Source organism: Coffea arabica, chromosome 2e (genome assembly GCF_036785885.1).
Source record: "Coffea arabica cultivar ET-39 chromosome 2e, Coffea Arabica ET-39 HiFi, whole genome shotgun sequence".
Classification (NCBI taxonomy): Eukaryota; Viridiplantae; Streptophyta; class Magnoliopsida; order Gentianales; family Rubiaceae; genus Coffea; species Coffea arabica.
In genome coordinates this window covers 67760450-67767075 of record NC_092313.1, presented here as the reverse complement: position 1 = coordinate 67767075, position 6626 = coordinate 67760450, and the positions used below count along the sequence as shown (strand labels likewise).

The 6626-nt window shown below is 40.1% G+C and overlaps 1 non-coding gene across 1 annotated transcript; it reads left to right on the top strand.

Moving 5' to 3' along the window:
* The first annotated feature begins 6232 nt into the window (after positions 1-6232).
* LOC140037416 (small nucleolar RNA R71) lies at positions 6233-6339 on the top strand. Its single transcript, XR_011841321.1, has one exon. It is a non-coding gene; the product is annotated as a small nucleolar RNA R71 (small nucleolar RNA).
* The last annotated feature ends 287 nt before the right edge of the window (positions 6340-6626 follow it).

Below are 6626 nucleotides of genomic sequence, written 5' to 3'. Positions count from 1 at the left end.
ATCCCTATCAAATTCCCCCACACCAAGACAATGCTTGTCCTCAAGCATTTCAAACTTTAAATATACAACCAAGCGAGCAAACATTTTGCAGCAGTTGAATTCAAGACAATGGCTATTAATCAAAGCAAATATTGACAATGTATAATTTAGATAACTGTCAAGTACTGATGACAAATTTTACGAGATAACTCTCCAACTAGCTTTTAAAACCAACGACTCTTTCAAATCCAGACTAACTAATCTAAGAATAGAAAATATCCAACCAACATTTTTTTTATTAACCGGTCCAACTATTAAGCAAAATCTCAACATAAAGACTCATGGATCCGCAGGCAATACAATTATTCACATACTTTCATGCTCGTATCCTCTTTTTTTTTCATTTTTTTTTCTGTTTCTTTTTCCTCTCTTTTTTTTTCCTCCTTCTTGACGGAAGTGCTTAGTCTTGAGCAATTCAAGTCTTTTGACGCGAACTCCGACATCTCCCCAATGAAGGAGCCTGGTTACTCAACTTTAATCGTTTAAAGACCACATACTCATAATTATCGCTGCTTTTTGATGCGAAAATCGACACTTTAGGTGAAAACCCCCGATTACTAGTCAATGATAACCAGCGGAGTATAACCGAATATTATTCACAAATAAACACCCAAGTAAAATTAAAACCATGCAAGCCTGCTTCATTTCCTTAACATGGAGAACTAAGATTAATAGTTGAACCAGTTCACACAAAAATGTCAGAAAAATATTTACAATGCCTAGAAAAGTTAACCAAGGGAAATTGCAAGAGTCACCAAATCTCAAATATTTACCAGAGAGTCATCCTAAAATTTTACCATATCATACTTAACATATTATCATCTAAAACCGTAACAATGGTTAAATTTGAAAATCTAGCCATTGCTTAGCAGGGCTAAACCATAAAAATCCAAAAGGCATGGTAAAGGTTTCTTTTTTTTTTTGAAGAAGGAAAAGCAGTAAGAAGGAAAAGCTAGACTACTCCCCCCACACCTAAGGTCTACATTGTCCTCAATGTAAGAACGAAAAGTTGAAGTTAAGTGAAGGGAGCAAAAAACTTCCCTGAATGAATAAAAACTGCAGCAAAACACCATGGTAGAGGAGGTGTCAGGGACTGGCAGCGTGGAGCCTCCGACGGTGGTGTGGTGTAGCGTTGCTTCAGATGGAAGCGGAAGTCTTCAATCCAAGCCTGTGTCCCCAAAGTCGACTAGAGTTGCTGTAAGGCGTGACCACGCCTTATAAGGCAGAGTCTTCTGCCCAAGCATTTCTACGGTGTTCAAGAGTATCACTTATAGGACGTGGGCATGCCTTGTAAATCCAAGTCTCTTGCCCAACACCAAAAAAAAAAAAAAAAACTTGCAATGAAACAAAACAACCCAAAATCAACGAAAAACGAAAGAGAACGGTAACAAAAAAAAATGGAGGCCTTGGGTTGCCTCCCAAGAAGCGCCTTTCTTTAACGTCTTTGGCTAGACGACTCCACAGTGAGCAATTAGGCATAGATAGGATCTATCAAGTGTACTTCTTCCACAGTGCCAATGTCTGAAACATCAACAAACGGTTTTAAACGGTGACCATTAACCGTAAAACTCTTATTAGTCTCTAAATTCTGGATTTCAACCACACCATTGGGAAAAATATTGACTACCACATATGGTCCAATCCAATGGGATTTTAACTTACTTGGCATGAATTTCAACCGTGAATTGAACAAGAGTACCTTTTGTCCTGGGAAAAAGTGTTTTACACGCAATAGGCGGTCATGAAACTGCTTGGTACGCTCTTTGTACAAACGTGCATTGTCATATGCTTCAAGACGAATTTCCTCCAACTCCTGGAGTTGGAGCTTTCTCTCTTTGCCATCTCTATCCGCATGCAAATTGCATTGCTTGACTGCCCAAAATGCACGATGCGCAATAGCCACAGGTAAATAACACATCTTACCAAACACCAACCTATATGGGGACATTCCAATGGGCGTTTTATACGCCGTTCGATATGCCCACAAAGCATCATCCAATCGCAAGCTCCAATCCTTACTGTTGGGGTTAACCGTTTTCTCCAATATGCTCTTGATCTCTTGATTGGAGACTTCAGCTTGCCCATTGGTTTGAGGATGATATGTTGTACTCACACGATGGTGCACTCCATATTTTCTCATGAAAGCTGCAATGGTGCGATTGCAGAAATGGGTACCTTGATCACTGATGATGACTCTCGGCACCCCGAACCTACTAAAAATGTGGGATTTGAGAAATCCTACAACAACTTGAGAATCATTAGTCCGGGTAGCTTTTGCTTCTACCCATTTCGATACATAGTCAACTGCTAACAGAATATACAAAAATCCAAAAGAGTTAGGAAAAGGTCCCATAAAGTCCATACTCCAAACATCAAACACTTCACAAAATAACATAGGCACTTGAGACATTTCATCCCTATGAGACAAACTCCCAAATTTTTGACATTTTTCACAGCTTTTACAAAATGCATAAGTATCACGAAACAATGTTTCCCAATAAAAGCCACAATCAAGGATTTTTCTAGCAGTTCTCTTAGGTCCAAAATGGGCACCACATGCATAATTATGACAATGAGCAAGGATAGAAGGAGTTTCACTTTCAAGTACACATTTATGAATAATTTGATTAGAGCCTATTTTCCACAGATATGGCTCGTCCCAAATATAGTATCGAGAATCATGGATTATCTTATCCCTCTTACTCTTACTCATGCCAATAGGAAATTTATGACTACCCAAAAAGTTCACAGTATCTGCATACCAAGGTTCCTTACCTTTGAGATAGAAAAGATGTTCATCAGGAAATACCTGAGATATGGGAACTGCTTCCTCTTCTCTTATCAACCTACTCAAATGGTCAGCTACTGAATTATCCACCCCTCTCCGATCCTTGATCTCCCAGTCAAATTCTTGCAGCAAGAGCACCCAACGAATGAGTCTTGGCTTGGACTCCTTTTTTGACAGGAGATACTTCAAAGCTGCGTGATCAGAGTAAACCGTTACTTTTGACCCCAATAGATATGATCTAAATTTCTCAAAAGCGAAAACAATAGCTAGAAGCTCCTTCTCCGTGGTGGTGTAGTTGCATTGAGCTGGTGTTAATGTTTTTGACGCATAGTATATCACGTGACTACACTTCCCACTCCGCTGTCCAAGCACACCTCCTACGGCATACTGACTGGCGTCACACATGAGCTCAAAGGATAGCTTCCAGTTTGGGGGTTGGATGATTGGTGCTGTGGTCAACATACCCTTGAGTGTGTCAAAGGACAATTTACAATCATCTCCAAAGTTGAATGGCACCTCCTTTTGAAGCAGGCGAGACAACGGTTGAGCAATTTTTGAAAAATCTTTTATGAAACGCCTGTAAAAACCTGCATGGCCTAGAAAACTACGAATATCCTTGACATTAGTAGGGTAAGGTAGACTAGTGATCAAATCAATTTTATCCTTATCTACCTCAATATCCCTTGATGAAACAACATGGCCCAAAACTATGCCTTCCTTAACCATGAAATGACATTTTCATAATTAAGAACCAAGTTTGTTTCAATGCATCTTTTCAAAACCTTTGTTAAATGGTCTAGGCACTGATCAAAAGAATCACCATATACTGTAAAATCATCCATGAAAATTTCAATGCAATTATCAATCATATCAGAGAAAATACTCATCATGCATCTTTGAAATGTTCTAGGAGCATTACACAAACCAAAAGACATAAGGCGATATGCAAAAGTTCTAAAAGGGCAGGTAAAAGTGGTTTTATGTTGGTTCTCTTGAGCAACAATAATTTGATAATATCCGGAGTAACCATCTAAAAAGCAAAAGAAACGCTTACCTGCCAACCTCTCAAGCATTTCATCAATAAATGGGAGTAGAAAGTGGTCTTTCCGAGTTGCGGCATTTAACTTCCTAAAGTCAATGCACATTCTCCACCCATTTTGTAATCTCATTGGCACTAACTCATTCTTTTCATTTTTCACCAATGTGATTCCAGTATTTTTAGGAACAACATGGACTGGACTTACCCACTGGCTGTCAGAAATAGGAAAAATAATTCCTAATTCTAAGAGTTTGAGAATCTCTTTCATCACCACCTCCTTCATTGCGGGATTGAACTTGCGTTGATACTCTCTCACGGGTTTTGCGTCCGACTCCAAAAGGATGTGATGCATGCAAATGGATGGATTGATGCCTTTGATGTCTGCTAACGTCCATTCAATTGCTGGTTTAAATTCCCGTAAAACCCGTAAGAGCCTCTCTTCTTGCAATGCAGTTAAATCATTGGCAATGATTACAGGCAAAGTCTTGTTATCTCCCAAGTAAGCATATTTCAAATGCTCGGGCAGTTCCTTCAATTCCACATTAGGTGCCTGTTGAACAGAAGGTAGAATTCTTCCATTAGAAGTGGGTAATGGTAGAAAAGAATTTTCAAACCTGCCTGGAAGCGGATGTAGTGAATGTAAGGACGTGATAGCTTCTTTGACTTCCTCCTCCTCCATGTCGTCCACTTCCAAATTGGTCTTGCCTTGTTGTAAGACAAAGTCCAACTTGTCCCCCATGAAATTCTGTTCAAAATTCTCTTGCACGATGGTGTTAGTCATGCCAACAAAATTTATAGACTCAGTATCCACAGGATGCTTCATTGCATCAAAAATATTGAAAGTGACCTTCTCTCCATCAAATTCCACAGATAAAGTCCCTTCATGTACATTTATTTTAGTCCTTGCTATACTCATGAAGGGTCTACCCAAAAGAATCACAGCTGAATTAGTAGAGTATTCATCATTCATATCAACAATGTAAAAATTCATAGGAATAATGAATTCATTGACCTTTACTAGAACATCTTCAACTAGGCCCTCAGGGTAGACATTAGACCTATTTGCTAGTTGAATGATTACCCTAGTTTCTTTGAGGGGTCCTAAATTCAAAACTTTAAAAATTGAAAGAGGCATGACATTTATTGAAGCACCTAAGTCAAGCATGCTTTTTTCAATTCTTTGATTGCCAATTATGCATGGTATAGTAAACATTCCTGGATCCTTACATTTCTGGGCCAACTTCCTTTGAAAAATCACTGAGACATTCTCCCCCACCTTCACCTTGTCATCCAGACTCAACTTATTGCGATTAGTGCATAAGCCCTTCAAAAATTTAGCATATTTAGGCAATTGCCTAATAGCATGCAACAAAGGAATATTGATCTCCACTTTCCTGAAGGTGTCCAAAATCTCTTTCTCAGATTCTTCCTTTTTAGCTTTTGTAAACCTGTCAGAAAAAAGAGGAGGAATGTCAACTCTCTTTGAGACTTCAGAGGATTGTTTCTCTTCTTCCTCTCCCACCTTCCTGGGCACTTCTTCTTCTTTGGCGTGGGCACGCCTAGGAGACTGTACCTCCTTGCCACTCCGTAATTGCATTGTACTGGCATTCTCCTTGGGATTAGGAATTACTTGAGATGGTAACTTCCCTCTATTGTTATTTTCCAAGTTGCTCATGGAAGTTGCCAATTGGGACATTTGTGCTTCCAAATTCCTAATGCTAGCACGAGTCTCTTGTTGAAATCTGTGAGACTCCTGTTGAGATCTTTGAGCCTATTGCTGTAATTGACTCGTGCTTTGGGCCAGTGACTTCACCATATCTTCAAGAGACATGTTTGAATTGGAAGTGGATGGTTGTTGCACTGGTGGCCGTGGTTGGAAATGTTGTTGAAAACCAGGGGGTTTTGAAGCATAGCTAAAGTTAGGATGATTTCGCCACTCTGGGTTGTAATTGGGTGCAAAAGGATCATTCCTTCGTGGAGGTGGTCCAGAAAAATCTCCCACTATGTTGGCTTGCTCAGGTGAATCCTCCTGGAGAGTTGGACACATGTCAGTCATGTGTCCGGGAGCAGCACAGATACCACAAGTCTTCACAGATTGTAATTGCCCCCTTGCCATTTGACGCACCAGAGAGGTAAGCTCAGACAGTTTACCCTCTAAGTCAGAGTGGTTCACTTCATTGACCCTTCTTATTGCTCCATCAGCTCTCACTCCAAATTGGTGGGAATTTTCAGTCATGGTGGAGATCAATAACGTGGCTTCGTCTGTGGTCTTGTTAACCAGAGCACCGCCACTGGCTGCATCTAACATGCTCCTATCCATGGGTGATAATCCCTCGTAGAAATATTGTATTAAGAGTTGGTCAGGGATTTGATGATGCGGGCAGCTGGTACACAGTTGTTTAAAGCGCTCCCAGTACTCATATAGAATTTTCCCATTCGCCTGCCTAACTCCACATATTTCTTTCCTTATATTGGCGGCTCTAGAGGCAGGGAAAAATTTCTCGAGGAATCTTCTCTTCAAGTCTTCCCACGTAGTGATGGATCCTGATGGCAGGTAAAATAACCAATCTTTAGCCTTATCTGCCAAAGAGAAAGGGAACGCTCTCAACTTGATGTGGTCCTCAGTGACTCCTTGAGGTTTCATTGTGGAGCACACCACATGAAATTCTTTCAAGTGTTTATGTGGGTCTTCACCTGCAATACCACGAAAAATAGGAAGTAATGAATAAGACCAGATTTAAGCTCAAATGCCTCTTCCGT